This window comes from Microcaecilia unicolor, chromosome 3 (assembly GCF_901765095.1).
Source record: "Microcaecilia unicolor chromosome 3, aMicUni1.1, whole genome shotgun sequence".
Classification (NCBI taxonomy): Eukaryota; Metazoa; Chordata; class Amphibia; order Gymnophiona; family Siphonopidae; genus Microcaecilia; species Microcaecilia unicolor.
Genome location: NC_044033.1, coordinates 298570593 through 298591690, shown reverse-complemented (window position 1 = coordinate 298591690; position 21098 = coordinate 298570593). Strand labels below are relative to the sequence as shown.

The following is a 21098-nucleotide window of genomic DNA, read 5'->3' as shown; positions in this document are numbered from 1 at the left end:
ACTGAACTTGGACAAGCCTGACCTAGAGGCAACGGGTCAGTCCAGTACAGGAGCACCCAAGTTGGAATTGTGCTCTGTGTGGCATGGCCCCTGCCACACCCAGTGCGCCACAGCCACCCCAGGGGAGACAATGGACGTGGAGTAGTGTTTGCATCCCTGTCTCTCTTGTGCCCTCAGGTTCACTGGCCCAGTATGGTTCACTTAATATATACTTATTTATTATTTATTTAGATTTTGCTCACACCTTTTTCAGTAGTAGCTCAAGGTGAGTTACATTCAGGTACACTGGATATTTCTCTGTCCCAGGAGGGCTCACAATCTAAGTTTATACCTGAGGTAATGGAGGGTTAAGTGACTTGCCTAAGATCACAAAGAGCAGTAGTGGGATTGGAAGAGGCCACCTCTGGATTGCAAGACCAGTGCTCTAACCACTAGGCCACTCCTCCACTCCATATATGTTTTACAGTGATGCTTTCCATACCCTGCTTTTCCATCAAATGCTTGCACAGGGGTGACCTTGGGTGATTTTTTCCCTGTTGCTAAAATAGAAGGCGATAAAACCTGTGACACTGCTATTGAAAACATGTCATTGCCGAGATCTAAAGTCTGAGGATCCAGCACTGAGGTTTTCATTTGGAAGCTGGGTGTGAGGCTGAATAATAGCAAAAAAATTCAACAATTAAGCAAACAAAACAGTTTTGAGCAGGTTGAGTTTGGAGCTTGTTTCTACAAGCTGACACAGCAGAGCACTGAAACTCTACTGCTTACTTAGGACTTAATGATTTGTGTGTGGATCTGGAACAAGTTCATTCTTGCATGGAATTTCAATAAGTGGAAAAGAAAGGAATAATATGGCATTTGCAGAGAGAGAGAGAGAGAGAGAGAGAGAGAGAGAGAGAGAGTCTTCTGCAGAAATAGAAGGGGTGTGGTGTCCCATTGGTGCAAGGAGAGAACAAGAATGGTATCCATGGAGAAATGTGATCTTTTCCTGCAGAGAGAGGTGTGGTAGCCGTGTTAGTCCACTCTTAAAGGTTATCAATAGAAATCAAACAAAATAAAACATGGAAAAGAAAATAAGATGATACCTTTTTTATTGGACATAACTTAATACATTTCCTGCAGAGATAGAGAAAAAAAGTGTGGCATCTTCCCTGCAGGAAGAGAAGGAGGGTGATGAGCTGGGGTACAGACCAGTGCTGCCTGGTAGTTGTGGAAAAACAAGTGTGTTTCCCTTAAAAAAAAAAAAGTCCAAAACAAGCAATATCAGTTCAAAAACAAGCCCCAAAATAAGCCCAATTTTTTTACATAATGTGAAATGTAATCATATGCTAAAATACTCACCCAGCTACTTCCCTTCCAACTACTGGGCATTAGAGGAACCGGAACCGATGCTTACCCTGACCATTTTCTGCACGCCAGCTCTGCACTGTTCGCGCCTGGTGTCCCGCCCCAGGAGACCGCAGCTCAGTCAATCGTGAGACACCAGAGTTCTGGCTCAGGCCGCTGGCAGCATATGTAAGTCGTTCTGCTCATATATGTTGCCAGCGCTAACAAGCCCAAAAACAAGCTACCTGCAAATTCAGAAAAAAAAAACAGTGCAAAAAAAAAAAAAAGCCCAAATTCTCAGGGAAGAAAACAAGGTTGACAACACGAGTACAGACTGTCCTCCCTGTAGAGGACAGTAAACATGGTGTTTTGTTCATGTAGTGGTGGGGGGGGGAGGGGGGGAGAGGAAGTGTGGAGTCTCATTCATGTAAGGGGAAAGGGCAAGGATCATGGCGTCTCATAGGTACAGAGAGAAAGGAGCATGCTGCCCTGTGGGTGTAAGGGGAGAGGGACTATGATGCCTGGGGGTGCAGGGAGAAAGGGTATGTGATATCTGACACTACCACCGTTGGATCCCCAAAGCCCCATACTGCTCCTCTAACCCGCCCCGTCTGTCCCCCGGCCACACTCACGGCGCGCACGATGAGCCGGGCCCGGCACAAAGCCCCATCAGGAGCTTGATTTGGGCCGGGGGGGGGGGGGGGGGGGGGAGGAGAAGACACCGACCGAGCAGCAGGAAGCAGTGAAGGAAGTGCTGCTGCCACTGCGGGAGATGGAGGATTTCCTTATCTCAGGCTCCCTAAGGAGCCAGTGCTGTCACCATAGCCCAAAAGCATTTCCTTACCGCAGACTACCTAAGGAGCTAGTGCGCTCACCATGGCCGAGAAGCAGCTTCCCGACTGATTTATTCATCAACAGGGACCGGGAACTCTGGCATGAAGAAACAGCACATGGCCTCGTAGACCATCTCGCTGAGATTCGCTCACAAAAAGGGGGTTTGTGCTTTGTGGGGGCTGCCTGTTAACTGCTGCAGCCCGCTCCCATCAGCAGCTTGGGTTCTGACGTGCAGTGATGAGATTCCTTGCAGCACCCGTGATAGCAGGGAGTTGCACATGCACGTGAGTGGGTGCAGGTTAAGGTGGCACAGCGCCCTGTTATCCCCTGCTGCTGTGCACTGAGGCCCACCACCTCCACAATGTAATGTCCCATGAAATGCAGGGAGAAAGGGAATACTCCAGTCACAAGGAAAGAAGGAGCTGGTGAAAGGGCAGGGACATTGTATTCTGTGACCGCAAAGAGAGGGGGAAGCACAGCGTCCCATCATGGGTGCAAGAAAGAGGCACAATGGTGTACCATGGTCTATCCACCACCTCCACTTTTGTGTATGACGTAAGAAGAGGCAAAGCAGTTTTCATTGTTATTGGGACAATATCTACAGCTGAATGTATTCTTGAGACCCAAAGGTGGTGGGATAATCGAAAAGTCGGATAATACAGAAAAAGTGGATTAGGGATAAAAGAGAGGCATATTGAATGCATGTTTCAAAAAAGGAAGCAGTAACAAGAGTGTACAAGCTTACTGTGACTAAAAATCTTGACCTAGCACTGCCGTCTTTTAACTAAATATGGCATCAGAGGAAAGAGAGAATTCCACATGCATCCAATTAATGATGTTGTGACGTCACCTAGGTATGTCGGATAATCCAGAATGTCGGATAAGCAAGACTTTACTGTAATCGATTGTAGAGAAACTGAAGGACCTCTACCCCTGGTGTAGGCACAGGCTGAAACGTGGCATGGTCAGGTCAGTTTAAATAAATCTTTTTAAACGTATCACGTGACTTCTGTGACTGCATATTGTTCCATCCCCACTTTCTCCTTGCTTTGATAACCTGTGGAATGTAGTTCTTCAATGTTTCTGGTTATCTTATCTGAAGAACGTCCATGACTTTCAAACCTAAGGATAACACCTTAGCTGTCTCCACTTTCTCTTTGCTGTTTGTACCATGTTCTATAAGTCAACAGGTGTGTTAGCCGTGTTAGTCCATTCTTAAAGGTAATCAATAGAAATCAAACAAAATAAAACATGGAAAAGAAAATAAGATGATACCTTTTTTATTGGACATAATTTAATACATTTCTTGATTAGCTTTCGAAGGTTGCCCTTCTTCATCAGATCAGAAATAAGCAAATGTGTTAGCTGACAGTGTATATAACAGTCCCTCATAGATGTTCTATGAAATAAGAAGGAACGGTGTGATAAAAAAGGTACAGTTGTGGTCTGTGACTGTGGGGCAATAATGACAGTATACAGGTGTATGACTATGTAAAATTATCTGTACCCCTTGTATGTCTGTGTGTGATTTTCTACACACTACACATGTGTAGGCACGCCTCGTAGTATCTGTACTGTCACTCAGCTGCCAGGGTGCGGTCAGTGTTCAAGTTCTGCATGGTGTTTGTAATGTAATACACATGAAAATAGTATGCACTCTGTGGAAAGAGGGTGCACTATTTCAGAAAGAGTACACACTCGTTCCCAGGGCAGCCAAGGGTGGGGGGTGGGCAAAATTCCTCCAAGGAGGGGCCCGGGGCCGGCAATCTTCTTCCTGCCTGCCTGCTTCCAGGTCTGTCTCTCTCCTGCTCCTGTGTGCCAGGACCCAGATGATTGTATTAACACAATAATTATCACATTAATACAATCATCCAGGTCCTGGCACACAGGAGCAGGAGATGACAAACCGAGGGAGGAGCAGTCAGACCATCAAACTTCCTTGAGTCAGACAGAGGAACGTAAGGGGGCAGGTGGCGGTGGCGGGCCAATATGGGGGGTCGGCCGATTGGGGGCACGTGGAGTGGCAGCCTAGGTGGGGGGAGCGGTCGGCGTAGGGTTACCATTCATCCGGATTTCCCCGGACATGTCCTCTTTTTGAGGGCGCCGTGGGGAGTCCGGGCGGATTTCCGCATTTCCCCGATTTGTCCGGGTTTCGTCGGGACGAATGGTAACCCTACCTACCGCGATCCTGTAACGCGGCCGTTGCCGAGAGGGTCCGCCGACTCCGCCTTTCATTTACTATGAAAAACGGGTCAGTATCAGCGCCATACTCCTTCCCCTGTTCTTGCGCTCTCCCTGGCTCCAACAGTGTAGCTGTCGCGTCCGTTACCAGCACTGCACTTCCGACTGCTATGGGACACGTCATTTCCTCGAAGCTCGAACGAGGAAGGTGGAAAATCAATCCCCGATCCTAGCGAGCAAGTAGGAGCAGCCTTCTCATTCACCCCCGAGTACCATATGAAGCCAGACAGCATCAAGCTATACAAAACGACCAAATGTAAAGCACATTGTTGTAACAACTTACAGGCTCTCTGAATCCAGCGTCAGGGAACAAAATAAGAAAAAAAAAAGGCGCTCGCAGGTTTAAAAAAATTAGATGTCATCATGCCGTCCAGCGTAAGTGGGTGTGTCCACACGGCAATGAAAACCAAAGGGACTGAAGAAAAAAACTGGAGACGGCATGACGTCAAAACGTTGAAGTCACTTAGGTTAGCCTCTGTTTCCTCTTCCTCGCGCAGCCATCATCTGGTACACTCAAAACAAAGAAAGCAAACCTATGAGCTGCTGCATCCTCGTTGTTGTCGTTCTTTATTGTTGGTAGCATTTTTATTTAATCTCAGTTATATTTTCAGACATGGTCGCTTGTGCAGCATACGGATGTACAAAGAGGAAGGATTGGTTTCATCATTAGTACTAATGGTGTCATATTTGGAAGGGCTGTCTATAGGGGCTCCTTCATGCATAAGTTCTGTCCAGTCTAAATGTGCCAACATAGTCCAGTTCAAAAGCAGTTATATGTACCACTCCAAACTGCTCATTCAGTGAGAGGGGAAAAGGTCTCATAATGTCATAATGTGAACCTTTAGTTCAAAATGAGGTGGTAGACCACCAGGGCTAGATAGTAAGTGAGGGGGGGGGGGGTATGTGACGGGGGGGGGAGCATGTGACAGGGGGGCACGGGGGGGGGGTATGTGACGGGGCGGGGGAGGGGACTATGTGACGGGGAGGAGAATAGGGGGCGGAACGAGGATCCAAAAGGGGCAGGGTGGGGCGGGGCAGGGGGCGTGATGGGGCGGACCAGGGGGCGTGACATGTGTCCTCTTTTTCAGAGGACACAAAATGGTAACCCTAGGTCGGCGGTCCTTAATTATAATAGATATTTGCTTCAGTAGCACTGGATTCTACTATCCTATATTATCAGTGGCAGATTTAACTGTCTGGCTGTGCTAAGCATTGGGACAGCTGGCTGTCCCCCACCTTCCAAAACTGCATGGTGCTGTGGGCCTGCAAGGTTCCCCAACAGTCACATTGGTCAGCGGTAACAAAATGATGATGGTGCTGGTGTGGACTTGCAGTGGCAAAGCGGCTGTCCTAAGGCAGCTGCCCACTCTACCTACTGAGAAGTCACCCTGATTTCTCCCCTGTACAGAAATGTTAACAATAAATTATTGCAGAGCTGCCAAGTTATCAATTTCTAGGAGGGAGACATATGGCTAATCCTGGATTTTTATTTATTTATGCATTCTTGTATATCCCACTATTATCCAAAAGCAAGTTTCGGTTCAAAGTAGCATACAATTTACAGTGTGATTACAGTGTTTTTACAGTTTCACTTAAAGAGGATATGTGTGGCTTGTGTGGTTAACTGTAGAATTTTTTGAAAAGGTGTGTTTTGGTTCTTTTCTGAACTGAAAGTAGTTATAGATGCTCCTTATGGCTTTTGGTAATGAGTTCCACCATTTTGATCCCAGGTAGCTGAATCATGCTATGTAGATGGTTCTGTATGTTATGTTTCTGGTGTCATTCCGAACAGTATTTTGAAAATGAGGGTACTGGTTTTAAAGATTTCTGACAGGCTCATCATGGTTACATTATGGAACCCACAGAACAGGTTTTAATGGTTAGACTCAGGGACTAGAAATCCCACACTATTTTGAGATATACATTTCAAACCAGGACTGGCTATAAAGTCTCCATCCTCCTGGAACTGGGCAATTTGGTAGCTCTGCTCTTGGATTCCTGAACCAAAATTTTGTTCAGCACACTCAGCACCTATCCATGGTAAAGAAGGATGACATAAGTCCTTGAATGGGGAAAGAAATTCTGCATTTGGTGAGATTATTTTTGATGTCTGTTGTGTGCCACTGGTGACCAGGGAGTCTGTCAGCCCTCAGGAGCTGACTGTTCTGTTTGGAAAGCATTTCAGGCACAAAAGGAATGGGGTGGGGTGGGGAGCATAGTGTAACAGAGACAGGATAGGTGAGTTCCCACCCAGCTTCCTCCTGTCACCCAGGTGCCAGTAACATACTTTTCTGCCTTTATTCTCATGCTATCTCTTCCCAACATTTAGCACTTTCCAGTGCCACAGTTCACCTTCTACTGAAGACTAAGACCACTGAGCTAAAGGAGAATCTCTACCTGATGGGCTGATGATCAGAAGCAAATGCAGGCGCTAGAGGCTGTTAGCGCCATACTAGTGCCTGTGTTTGCTACCGCCCCATGATTAGAGCCCCTGAACGTGTGAAACAATGTGCACGCGGGCTCTGAACGCAACTAGCATGCAAATGCATGCGAAACAGGGCTAAACCTATTCATCCCCAATGATCAGCGACCACCGCGCCAAAGATTGGCTCGCTGACCGTGGCCAACCCTACACCAGCTCGGAGCTGGCATTAGGGTTTGCAGACCTTTGGGAAGGAATGATGAGCCCTGTCTAGCATGCATTTGCATGCTAACAGGCCCCCATTCCCCCCAGTGAATCACCCCCCCCCCCACAGGAACTGATGACCTGACCAACGATACCCCCCCCCCAGCAACAGGGGGCTGGAGGTCCGGAGGAAGGTAGGGGTGGGGAAGGGCCTCTAGACCACCAGGTGGGGGGGGGGGGGTTGACCCGCAGCCCACTGGGCCACCAGGGACATTGGAGGGATGTTGGGGGGGTAGGGGGGCTGGAGACCCACCGGATCTCCAGCCCCCATTTCGCTTGGCTCGAGGCAGGGGTAGTTGGGGACTGGTGGTCCCATGGACCTCTAGCCCCTGTGTTTGACAGGTCTGTGCTTTTGACAGCCCAGATCTGTCAAACAAGTACGGGAGGATTGTCAAGTGCAGGAGGACAGTCCTCCCGCACTTCTACCCCATGATCTGAAAGAATTAAGTGCTTAATTTTGCATGCAATTATCTTTGATCATAGGTGCGGTAAAGCCCCGCGCTGTTCCAGCGCTATTTTTAGAGCGCTGTTTGGAACAGTGTAGGGCCTTTGATCATCTGCCCATGAGTAGCTGAGCTGAAAGCACAGTCCAACAACTTTAGCCTCCTTGTTGCTGTCCCTCCCCTGCCCTCAATATTATGTTCATATGTATGGGGATATGGATAGGTGGGGATGAGAGGGAAGACCCCTGAATAATTAAAAATGGGAATGAAACAAAAATGGCATGTCCATGGCATGTCCAAGCATCTCCCCTCCAGTGGTGTAGCCAAGGATGGGCCCGGGTGGGCCCAGGCCCACCCATTTTGTGCTCGGGCCCACCTAGTAGCAACACACCTATGATGTGGCTGGCAGGGATTCCCAAACTCCACCAGCTGAAAACTCTCAACAACTGTCCCTCCTGCATACCTTGTAAATAGCAGATCTTCGCCTGCAGCAAGAAGCAACTGATACATACTGCTTGCAGTGGCCCCACAGCCTTCCCTCTGACGTATTCCTGCCTATGCGGAAACAAGAAGTTGCATCAGTGGGAAGGCTGTGGGCCCAACATTAGCAGTGTGTATTAGTTGCTGCTCACTGCCGGTGAAAATTTGCTATTTAAAAGGTAGGCGGGAGATGGGGGATGTTAGTAGTAGTACTCTAGTGGATCCTCCTCTACTTCTATCCTACTGTCAGTAGGTGTACTTCAGGGATCTGTCCTGGGACCTCTTCTTTTCTCCATCTATATTTCTTCCCTTGGTACTCTGATCTCATCCCATGGTTTTCAGTATCATCTTTACGCTGATGACTCCCAGATCTACCTCTCCACACCAGAAATCTCAGCCGAAATCCAGGCCAAAGTATCAGCCTGCCTGTCTGACATTGTTGCCTGGATGTCTCAGCTCCATCTAAAACTAAACATGACCAAGACTGAGCTTCTTATCTTTCCCCCTAAACCCTCTCCTCTTCCCCCATTCTCTATTTCTGTGGATAACACTCTCATCCTTCCTGTCTCATCAGCTCGTAATCTTGGGGTCATCTTCGACTCTTCCCTCTCCTTCTCTGCACATATTCAGCAGACTGCAAAAACCTGTCGTTTCTTTCTCTATAATATCACCAAAATTCGCCCTTTCCTTTCTGAGCACACTACCAGAACCCTCATCCACACTCTTATCACCTCTCGCTTAGACTATTGCAACTTGCTTCTCACAGGTCTCCCACTTAGCCATCTCTCTCCTCTTCAATCTGTTCAAAATTCTGCTGCACGACTAATATTCTGTCAGTGTCGTTATGCTCATATTAGCCCTCTCCTCAAATCACGTTACTGGCTTCCTATCCGTTTCCGCATATAGTTCAAACTCCTCTTATTGACCTATAAGGGCATTCACTCTGCAGCTCCTCAGTACCTCTCCACTCTCATCTCTCCCTACATTCATAGTAACATAGTAGATGACGGCAGGAAAAGACCTGCACGGTCCATCCAGTCTGCCCAACAAGATAATTCATATTTGCTGCTTTATGTGTATACCCTACTTTGATTTGTACCTGTGCTCTTCAGGGCACAGACCGTATAAGTCTGCCCCGCACTATCCCCGCCTCCCAACCACCAGCCCCACCTCCCAATCACCGGCTCTGGCACAGGCACAGACCGTATAAGTCTGCCCAGCACTATCCTCACCTCCCCACCACCAGCCCTGCCTCCCAACCACCGGCTCTGGCACAGACCGTACAAGTCTGTCCAGCACTATCCCCGCCTCCCAACCACCAGTCCCGCTTCCCACCACCGGCTCTGGTACAGACCGTATAAGTCTGCCCAGCCCTATCCCCGCCTCCCAACCACCAGCCCCCCCATTCCTTCCTGAGAACTCCGTTCACTGGGTAAATCTCTCTTATCTGCACCCTTCTCCTCCACTGCTAACTCCAGACTCCGTTCCTTTTATATTGCTGCACAATATGCCTGGAATAGACTTCCTGAGCCGGTACGTCAAGCTCCATCTCTGGCCGTCTTCAAATCTAAGCTAAAAGCCCGCCTTTTTGATGCTGCTTTTAACTCCTGACCCTTTATTCACTTGTTCAGAACCCTTATTTTATCATCCTCACTTTAATATTCCCTTATCTCTTGTTTGTCCTGTTTGTCTGTCCTAATTAGTAAGCTCTGTTGAGCAGGGACTGTCTCTTCATGTTCAAGTGTACAGCGCTGCGTACGTCTAGTAACGCTATAGAAATGATAAGTAGTAGTTGAGAGACCATATGGCCCGCAGGCGAGAGAATGAGAGACCAAATCACCTGTGGGACAGGGTGGAGTTCTTCTGCCCACCAATCCTGGGTACAGGCCACCCAAAATTGGGTGTCTGGCTATGCCCCTGCTCCCCTCCCCACAAATAAGTGGGAGGAGAGGTTTGTATTGGTGCAATTTGCTCTTGCAATCTAGTAAATTCCAGACATCCGGGCCTTATGATTCTAATAGTGATATTTTCATCATTCTCTAAAAGTGATTGAATTATCAACAGCTAGAATCATTCTAAGCAAGAGGACAAAGCTCAGGAGACTGTGGAAAAGGCTGATAAAGCAGTCCAGAAATCCACATGCATTCACAAGAGGGAACAATGGATTTACTGGTAGACTATATTTATAAAGCACTTTTAAATCAGATTTTAGTGAATCTCCTCTGATCATTCTCTGAGATGTACATAATGGCAAGTAAACCTATATCACTAGAATATTGGGCGCCCTAGGTGAATCTCCAGCCTTACACCCCCACCAAGATTTTAATTAAACTCAACAATTGTGATCGCCCTAAAACAATTCTACAAAAATGAATAATTGGACATCATGCTTTTAAATATTAACCTTTGTTTTGCAAATGAAAAGTAGGTGCTGATGGTTCTTTGAGCTTGTGTGGCTGTCAAGACTTCCTTTTGGTTTTAACTGCAGCTATTTTAGTTGCTCCCTATAAGCTGCTGCCCTAGGCGACAGCCTAGTTTTGCCTAAAGGTTGTGCCGGGCCAGCCCTGCCCTATATATATTTTAAAAATTAGTCAGTACTGTAAATCTCTTAAAGAACGGGGGCTAAGCAACACAATAATATACAACTCGCTCAACACTCCAAAAACCATGCCACAAATAGCCTTTCAGACCTCAAGGTGACTCTTTTTTTCAAGCACATCAGGAACCTATAAAGGTGAGAACATTTATTTAGAAAGGAGCAGGATCTTATGCAGATTACCAGGGGTTCAGAGTTATTATCTAGTTTATCTGGAGAATTGCCACTTCTCTTAATACTGCACTGCCCATAAATTAGAGCACACAGCACTGGCTGAGTTTCAAAAAAGGCTGGGTGTGTCCTCAGCTGGAGAGATATTTGTTTATGTTAATACCACTGCTGGCTATAGAAACAAAATAATTGGGGAGGGGGGGGGGCAGGTTGGGGACTACTGTGAGAAGAGTTCAAGTTGAGATGTCTGGCTGAAGAAAGTGGGTTACCACCACCAATGGACAGAGGACATTTTGCTTTCTTTCTGCTGGATTGAATGTGGGATAAAGGGAGCAATGGGGAGAGGGGTGGAGCAGAAGGACAGTTCATCATCCCAGGCTGGTTCTTTCTCATCAGATGAAAGGTGAACCGCCTGCAGGAGAAGAGCATAGAACCAGCAGGAACTAGTTTCAGTGTTTAATCAAAATTCCAGCGTTTTTTGCCTGAGGGAGCCTCTGCCTTTCACAGGCAGGGACCTGGCCAAGCAGGCAGCGTGCCAGGTTAATACTAGCTCAGCACTTCCTGGATTAACTGCAGCTTAAATTTCCCATGCAGATTCATGTACCCTTGCACCTCTGCCATGCTGTAGATGCCGATTAGTAGCAACGAATGATGATATTCCATTGCAGGAATTAGTGTTTGAGCGGGAGTGTGGTTGTTACATTTGTTTTTATAACTCCTTGTTGGAAAGAGAGAGAGAAAATATACTGAAAAGCAGTTATTTGTATAGTGGAAGCTACTATATAGGCAATTCTATAAACTCTAGGCACTAGCATTTATGTACCCAATACCCATATACTAGAATATGCATGTCGGTGCACACTCACGTGCGTATATGCCAGTATGCTGCCTATGGTCCCAATGTTCAAATCTCCAGCACTGTTCCGAGTAGCGCCGTAAAAATACCGCCGGAACAGGCAGAAAAACAATGCCCTAATGCTCAGTGTTAATGAGATGCAAATATAGGCACACTCGGCGCTTAGCATTAGGGAGTTCGGCAGGAGGACTGTGCTTTGGCACAGGAGGATTGTACTTGGGACATGTGCAGAAGAGTTCCATGGTGAGCTCGGCTCCTGTGTGCATGCACCTGCTATGTATTTATTTATTTTTGATATACCGCCTTAACTGACAAACTGAGCAAAGTGGTTAACAAATACTAAACTAACATTAATCAGAGTAGGAAAAGAACTACAATATAAAATAGGAAAGAAATACAGTCATCCAAAAAGATAATAGAATAGACATTCAATCACAGACCAATTCACATTCGCAAAACCTGAACGTGAAGCACACATTGGCATCTGTGTTCTGCAGCCTAAATAAAAACATTTTAAAATGTTTTCAGCTTGGACACTTATATTTAGACGCAGCAAACAGATGCCAATGTGTGCTTTCACAGGGTGTTTCATTATTATTATTTTTTGTTAGCATGGACACTTTAACTTTAGATGCAGTAAAGAGACGCCAATGTGTGGGGTCTGCAGTTTCTCACAACCAGCACAAGGGCTTGCACGGGTTTCCTTCAGCTTCCAAAAGCAATCAAAACCAGTAGATTTTGTAGAAAGAATCATGAGAGAAGCATGAGAATCATGGAAAATTCTCTAATACCTGCTCTGACCTGGCATTATTTTTATTGCAGCAGTAAGGCAGTTTTGTTTCAGGCACTCTTGTCAGAGCATTGAGGAGGAATACAAAATGACCTAATTTACATGAGCTTGACTACTTTTGCATGCTATCTGCACTAAGGTCTGGCACGCTCGTTGTTTGCCACACTAGACCCCTCTGAACATTCTGTGCAGGTAAATACGGACACTTGTACAGTGCTAATGGCCTCTAGCGCCCACATTTACTTTTGAGCATCAGGGCCTAAGTGCTGTTCTGTAAATATGCAACATGCATAGCGCATATTTGCAAGGGGGTGTACACACAGGTGATGCATGGGTGAGATACAAGCAGAGTCCCACTTACACACATAACTTACAGAATCCTGTAAATTACATGCACCCCTGCTGCATTCAGGCACCCCCACTCTGTGGCTGCTGTAAGTGCGGGCGCCTACCCATTAAGCTCACCAACACCACGTTATACTAGTATTTTATAATACAACCTAGACAGTCACCACTCTCCATATATACTCAGCACCGCTCACTAACCGTTTAGCAAAGCTGAATATTTTGAATATATTTAATATAAGCATTTTTATTGTCCACAAGAAATACAGACAATTTTGAAGTCAAGGATTACAATTTTTGCAATAACAAGACGATCCAATATAATTCTAAACCTTATTCTAATGGAAAAGAAATAATAGACAAAAAGCTGTTCCCCATTGCAAACATATTGAATACATTTATGTCTATATCAACCCAGTCCTCAGGGCAGAGTTTTCAGGATGTCCCCACTGAAATATTTTACTATTCAGCTGAATACGAATAATGAAAAATATTATTTGGCCAAATACGAATAATGGACATTGAGCTTTAACATAACAAATAATAAAAGAAGCAACATCAAATCAGAGATCAGGAGTTTATTTCAGTAAGATTTAGCACAGTAGAGCCTACATTATTGATATTCCAATTTAAATCACTATTCGGCCGAATATGAATAAGGTATTCAGGGCACTATTTGGGGCTGAATTGAACAGATATTCAGTACAGCCCTAACTTAAACACCAGGCAGTGGAACAGAACAGGGAGCCAGTGGGGCCAACTTATCAGCTGTACTAAATGTGGCATTTAGCCCATCCGGACTCCCTTTCTAATCCTGGCACAGATCTTTTGAAACCAGAGACACAGCACTGTCTCCTTTCTTTTCTGGTGCTGGTCTCCTGCCTTGCCCCCTTGCTATCCTCCTTTCTGCATTGCTAGACTATGCGTTTTACCCCCTACCTGGAGGACATGAATCACTCTGGAGAATACACAGTAAGAACAAGCCCGAGATTTTAGTTTACTTACATTTGAGCTCTATTTGATACTTTTTGAAGTCCTATGAAAGTGTGCCTATGAGGACAGACACACACTTATTCAGTTCTGTCTAAAACACAATTCTAGTTATCCGAGAGTATAGTGAATACTTTAACATTTGGCAGTGGGTGCTGCCAAGCCAGCTGCCTGATTTGAAAGCACCAGCAACTGGGCTGTAGCTGATGAGCTTCTAGTTTAATACAGTTAAAATGTTATTTGTCTAAATAAATTTTGATCATCCCATAGACGGTCACTTACCATTTTGGGGGCCGTATCTTGCTAAAGATGTAAGAAGATTTGAAGTGGTCCAAAGGAAGGTGACAAAAATTATATGGGGCTTACACCAAAAAGACATATGAGAAGAGTTTGGAAGATCTGAATATGTATACCCTAGAGGAGACAGGAGAGATATGATACAGACATTTAAATACTTGAAAGGTATTAATATAGAAACAAATATTTTCCAGAGATGGGAAAATAGTAAAACTAGAAGGCATGAATTGAGGTTGTGGGGTGGTAGACTTAGGAGTAATGTCAGAAAGTTCTTTTTCACGGAGAGGGTGGTTGATGCCTGGAATGACCTCCCGAGGGAGGTGGTGGAGAAAAAAAAACTGTGGCGAAAATTAAAAAGGCACGGGATGAACGCAAAGGAGCTCTAATTAGAAAATTAATAGTATAAAAAACAAAACTTAAAGAGTTGCAAATGTGTTTACATGTCAACATAGTAACATAGTAGATGACGGCAGAAAAAGATCTGTACGGTCCATCCAGTCTGCCCAACAAGATAAACTCATATGTGCTACTTTATGTCTATACCTGACCTTGATTTGTATCTGCAATTTTCAGGGCACAGACCGTCAAGTGGTGCTTAGATGGCAACTCTGGTTGTATCAACTAAGGCCGGTGCTGGGCTGGCTTGTACGGTCTGCAGAGATGGGCTGCAGAGAGCTTTGACGGAAACTCCAGTAATTTGAAACATGAGGACAGTGCCAGGCAGACTTTTACACTCTGTGTCTCGCAAATGACAAGATGGATTCAGATAGGCTGGTGTGGGCTTTGATGGCAACTCCAATAGTTGGAACATAAGGACAGAGCCAGCGTTAGGAGTTACGGATCAAGAAAGGGATCTGGGTGTCGTCATCGATGATACGCTGAAACCTTCTGCTCAGTGTGCTGCTGCAGCTAGGAAAACGAATAGAATGTTGGGTGTTATTAAGAAGGGTATGGAGTCCAGGTGTGCGGATGTTATAATGCCGTTGTATCGCTCCATGGTGCGACCGCACCTGGAGTATTGTGTTCAGTACTGGTCTCCGTATCTCAAAAAAGATATAGTAGAATTGGAAAAGGTACAGCGAAGGGCGACGAAAATGATAGTGGGGATGGGACGACTTTCCTATGAAGAGAGGCTGAGAAGGCTAGGGCTTTTCAGCTTGGAGAAGAGACGGCTGAGGGGAGATATGATAGAAGTGTATAAAATAATGAGTGGAATGGATCGGGTGGATGTGAAGCGACTGTTCACGCTATCCAAAAATACTAGGACTAGAGGGCATGAGTTGAAGCTACAGTGTGGTAAATTTAAAACGAATCGGAGAAAATTTTTCTTCACCCAACGTGTAATTAGACTCTGGAATTCATTGCCGGAGAACGTGGTACGGGCGGTTAGCTTGACGGAGTTTAAAAAGGGGTTAGATAGATTCCTAAAGGACAAGTCCATAGACCGCTATTAAATGGACTGGAAAAATTCCTCATTTTTAGGTATAACTTGTCTGGAATGTTTTTACGTTTGGGGAGCGTGCCAGGTGCCCTTGACCTGGATTGGCCACTGTCGGTGACAGGATGCTGGGCTAGATGGACCTTTGGTCTTTCCCAGTATGGCACTACTTATGTACTTATGTACTTATGTAAACATCAAAGAAAGACTAAATTGATAATGAACATGACTGTTGGCCAGACTGGATGGATCATTCAGGTCTTTATCTGCTGCCACTTACTACGTTACAGATAGTTCTGGAAGTTTCAAGGTCAGGTACTTTGAGGGTGTATGGCCCTCACACCTAGGAGAAGGCTTTGCTTTTACTACACCTAGTCTGGACAGATTTCTGGGTGGAGCTGTGAGCAGCTGGAATCCCACAGCTTGAAAATTACTCATCCTTCTCCTCATCCCTTTAGTTTTCTATCCCAAATACCATCTCCACCCAGTCCAGCCCCTGCCTCAGGCGTCTCCTCTCAGCTCTCTTCCCTTTCTCAGCTATTTGGTGTGTCGCCTCCTGCCCAAAGCTGTCTCATTTTCCATTATTGTGCCACCCAAGAGCTCTGCCTTTAAACTTGCCAGGTCTCATTTTAGGCAGACACTTTACATCTTGTTGTCAGTGCAAAGACTCTTATACAGAGCTCTACCAATGCATCAGATTCCTGCCCTGTAACTCTTCAGAAAGGTGGTATATCAGGTCCCATCCCCTTTCCCTTTCCTTGTTGTTCCACCAGTGACTCCCATACATGACTTTGCCAATACACTTCAATTCTGCCCTGCAGCACTACTTGCTATTCTAGGATTGAAACCCCATTCACCATTCTGCCAGATTACCTTAATGCTACACCCTGTGCTGTTCTGTATGGAATTTCACATACACAGTTCTGCCAATGCACCTCAGTCCTTCCTTGCCATACCCTTGCTATTGTAGTCCTGAAACCTCTACATGAGTCTGCCAATGTGTCTCACTCTTGACCTGAGGTACCCTGCTGGTATTAACATACCCCTTTCTCTGTCACCATGGCCTTTATTTTCCAACAGAAGGTACGAACCACTTAACATGAAACCCTTGGCCTCCAAAACTGCATTAGCGGGAGAACTCTTTGATCTAAGAGGCTTACGCATGGGCTCTGTTTTTCTTCCTCAACTAACATCAAGGACCAGTTGTGGACAATAGCACACTGCACGCTCCGATGACTTTAATTCCTGCAGACCTCAAGCGTGCAGGGCTTGTCCGCTAGTACATTCTTCTACACCCAAGGCAGCTCGTTCATTCAGAATGGTTGGTTTACATAAAGGGAAAGATAATCTTTGTCAGCAGAATTTTGTACTGCAGATCCTTGTGTCAACTGAAAATCTACAAACACACCTACATATCTTTACATATGCATCGACTTATATCTGCCTTTAAACATACATGTGATGATCTTAAGGTGGCCAAAAAGGTGATGGCCAAAACCAGAAGGATGCTCGGGTGCATAGGGAGAGGAATTGCCAGCAGGAAAAAAGAGGTGTATAAGTCTCTGGTGAGGCCCCCTTTACAATACTGTGTGTAATTCTGGAGACCACACCTTCAAAAAGATATAAACAGGATGGAGTTGGTCCAGAGGATGGCTACGAAACTGGTCAGTGGTCTCCGTCATAATGTTTATGGGGGACAGACATATAGACCTCAATATGTGTATTCTGGAAGAAAGGCGGGAGAGAGGGGATATGATAAAGACATTTAAGTATCTCCGTGGCATTAATGCACAGCTGGCAAGTCTCTTTCATTTAAATGAAAACTCTAGAATAAGAGGTTTTAGGCTCAAGAGTAATCTAAGGAAATACTTTTTTTTTACAGAAAGGGTGATGGGTATGTGGAATGGACTTCCAGAGAAGGTAGTGGAGATAAAGACTGTATCTGAATTCAAGAAAATGTGGGACAGGCACATGGGATCTCTTAGGGAGAGGAGGAGATATGGAATGGATGGGCCATTTGGCCTTTATCTGCTGTCATGTTTCTAAGAGAGAAACAGACAGAGAGGTGCGAAAAACATACAGATATTCAGGACACATTCACATATAGTTTAACAGAAAACCAGGCACAGTTGTAGACTCGTTCACACATGCACATCTGCTAGTTCTGGCTTCACTGCATTCACACTCATTACACGTGGGGAGTCTTCAACATTCATCCACATATACTTTCATGCATGCAGCCAAATGTGCACACAGAAGAAAGGTGCATAGGCAGAGTGTGTGTGTCACGGAGGAGAGTTGGTGGATCTCAGGACTGAAATAGCAGGAGCCACTGCAGGGCAGTTCTTCAGTACACTGGTGGAGGTCTCAGTAATGAACTGAAATAGGAAGGTATGCTACAGGGCAAGATTGAGGAGCACTGGCAGAACTGCATTGGGGGAGGGAGGTCTCACTACTAGGACAACAAAGGGCAGAAGTATCCATGCAAACAGGCACATGTACATATTATTACATGTACCCTGAATCTGTGGAAGGAGATGAGGTTTTGTCCTGGTCTGAACACTAATAAAACTCCTGTATGTCTTCAGATAGAAGTCTGGTGGCAGGGAAAGAGGTGGAGATGTCTGTATGCACTATATGAATTGTGATTGACTGGAAACAGGATCAAAGATGAGCACTAAATAAGTATCAGCTGAAATCCCTGGAAAATTATTTATACATCGGTGGAAGAGTCTACAACTGGATGCTAGAAACATAAAAACATGACAGCAGATAAGGGCCAAATGGCCCATCCAGTCTGCTCATCCTCAGTAACCACTAACTCTTTCTTTCCTAAGGGATCCCACATGCCTATCCCATGCTTTCTTAAATTCTGACACAGTCCTCATCTCCACAACCTCCACCGGGAGGCCATTCCAGGCATCCAGCACCCTTTCAGTAAAAGAATATTTTCTTAGATAGAAAGGGAGGAGGCTAGAAATCAGACACAGAATCAGAGCCAGTGGCAGCTCCAGCTGAGCAACCAGTCCTAATAAGCATGGAGAAAATTCTGCCTCTTTCAGTCTCTTGTCACCACCTTCCCCTCCATTTTTCAGTGAAATAGAATGAATTGCGTTTAGGGGAACAGGGGGGGGGGGGGGGGGGGTAGGGAGATAGGGCATTCAGTCGCTGCATGAAATCTGTTCTTTGGGATCTTTGTACATTGACAGGCGTGCCTGTCGTGTACTGACATGTTGTCCTAGATATTTACTGTACAAGCAAAGGTAAGAAGCTTCACCAATGAATAAGGGTGCCTGGGAGTCCCGCAGGGGGAGGGGGAGGCATGCACTGGCAGAGGCTCTTTTGGGTGAATCCCAGGTTCACTCCTTGCATCATGACTTTTTTCTCTCTCATCTGGGAAGGGGTAGGGATGAGTTGAGTATAGAGATGGCCTTATATGGTAAAAACGCGCGCCTTCACCTGCAGAGTCGACCAAACATGTCTGAGGTGATGGCTTGCACAGCTTCCCTCCCCACACCCCCCTCAGGCAAAGGATGGCTCTCACTTTCCATTCCTGCAGTGAGACACACCCCTGACCCTGCTTTATTCTCCTCTCCTACAATTAAATCTCTTTTGTTGCTGTGCAAAGGCAAGCCACAGTGCACACACACTGGCAGACACCTCATTCATGTATGTACTTCATAGTTATAAACTCACATACACTAGGTTCATAAACACCCACAGATACACTCACTGTGTACTTATCTGTGCAAACTGCACACGCACAGCCATATACCACATACAGCAACAAAACCTGGTAGAATAGTAAAGCATGCTCTTGGACACTGCCATTCTGTGACAGAACATGTTACACTAAATTCATTGAAAGTCACTAATGTTTTATGTCTTCCATGACCCTCCTGCACATACATACACATGGGGGGGGGGGGGGGCAGATGCTCAAAACTCCAGTGCTGTTTACCGGCGGATCAGTGCGGCGAAGGAACTCCTTAATGCTCAACGCTAATGAGATGCAAATTTAGGCGCGCTCATAGCATTGAGCATTAGGGAGTTCGGTGGGAGGATGGTGCCTGGCACATGCACTCGAGTTCTGCGTTAAGCACAGCTCTCGAGCACATGCCCAGAACACCAGAAGGGGGAGAAGGGAAGGAGGAGGAAGTGCCGGCTCCCGCTGTGCCTGTACCTGCTGGATATGGACACTTGAAAACTCGGCCATCGACATTAGAAGGGTTTACAAAGTGTAAGTAAGCCAAAGTTACACACCAACTTTCTACTGTTACTTTGATTGTGCCGCTGTGTAATTTCAGTTATTTTTAACTAAAGGAGAAAACCTCAACTTGACACATTTTCCAAAATAAACGGGCACTGTTCTTAACCAAAGCGGAAAACATTTTTCTCTTACAAGAATGATAATTAGCATAAAAGCTCAGGAAGCATAGCGAGGGGAGCTTTTCCTATTTCTTCTTCTCCCATCCCAGCTCGCTGCCTGTGTAAACTCCCTAATGCCAGATCCGAGTAGGTGTAGAATTTGCAGCATTAAGGGCGCCCTTGTTAGCAGCGCTGTTACTCCAGCGCATTGTTAGTTCCTGTGTTCCAATCCTCAGCACTGTACGCTTGCAAATGCGGTTGCTAGTCTGGCACTAGTGGCCTCTAGCACCTGCATTTTCTTCTGAGCATCAGGCCCAAATTGCATCCATACATAATATTATACCAGTATCTGCACAAATGCACTTTTTTTTCTATATGCGTACATTCACTGTACATGTACACAGGTACACACCTAGAAGCATAGGCTAGGACAGCAGGCTCCTGTAATCTGCCACATCCCAAATGCTGACTTGTAAGACATGTTCAGAAGAGAATACTGCAACTCTTCTTCATGGACAGTGAGACCAAACACTTTCCAACACATTTCTCCAGTTACACACTATAGAAATAATCTCAACAAGTATAGACTTAATCTGCCATGCCCCTCCCTTTCCACCACTACCACCACTTCTCCTCTCCTTTCTTCTCAGATATACAGATTTAGATCCTTAACAGGTGTATCTTCAAAGCACTTACAGGGGGATGATCAGAAGCAAACGCCGGCGGTAGAGGCTGTTAGCGCTATACTAGCGCCAGCGTTTGCTACCGCCCCATGATCAGAGCCCTCGAGCGTGTGAAACAATGCGCTCGAGGGCTCTGAACGTAACTAGCATGCAAATGCATGCTAAACGGGGCTAAACATATTCATCCCCAATGATCAGCGACCAGCGTGCCAAAGATTGGGTTGCTGGCCGCACCGCGCTGGTATTAGGGTTTGCAGATCATTGGGGAGGAATGGTGAGCCCTGTCCAGCATGCAGTTGCATGCTGGCAGGCCCCCATTCCCCCCCAACAAAGCAAACCTGCCAGCGACAGGGGGCTGGAGGTCCGGCGGACCTCCGGTCCCCCCAACGATCTCCCCCCCCCCCCAGGTTCAGGGAGGGCTGGAGATTTGGTGGGTCTCCAGCCCCCCCTAACTCCACTCAAAATGTCTAAAAAGTCCCTGGTGGCCCAGTGGGCAACCAAACAGTCCCTGGTGGCCCAGTGGGTGGCCAACCCCCCCCCCCCCCCCAGCGACA

General features: G+C 46.1%; 1 pseudogene; it reads right to left on the bottom strand.

The window, feature by feature from the left end:
- Positions 1-20209: 20209 nt before the first annotated feature.
- LOC115467402 lies at positions 20210-20451 on the bottom strand (annotated as a pseudogene).
- Between the last annotated feature and the right edge of the window lie 647 nt (positions 20452-21098).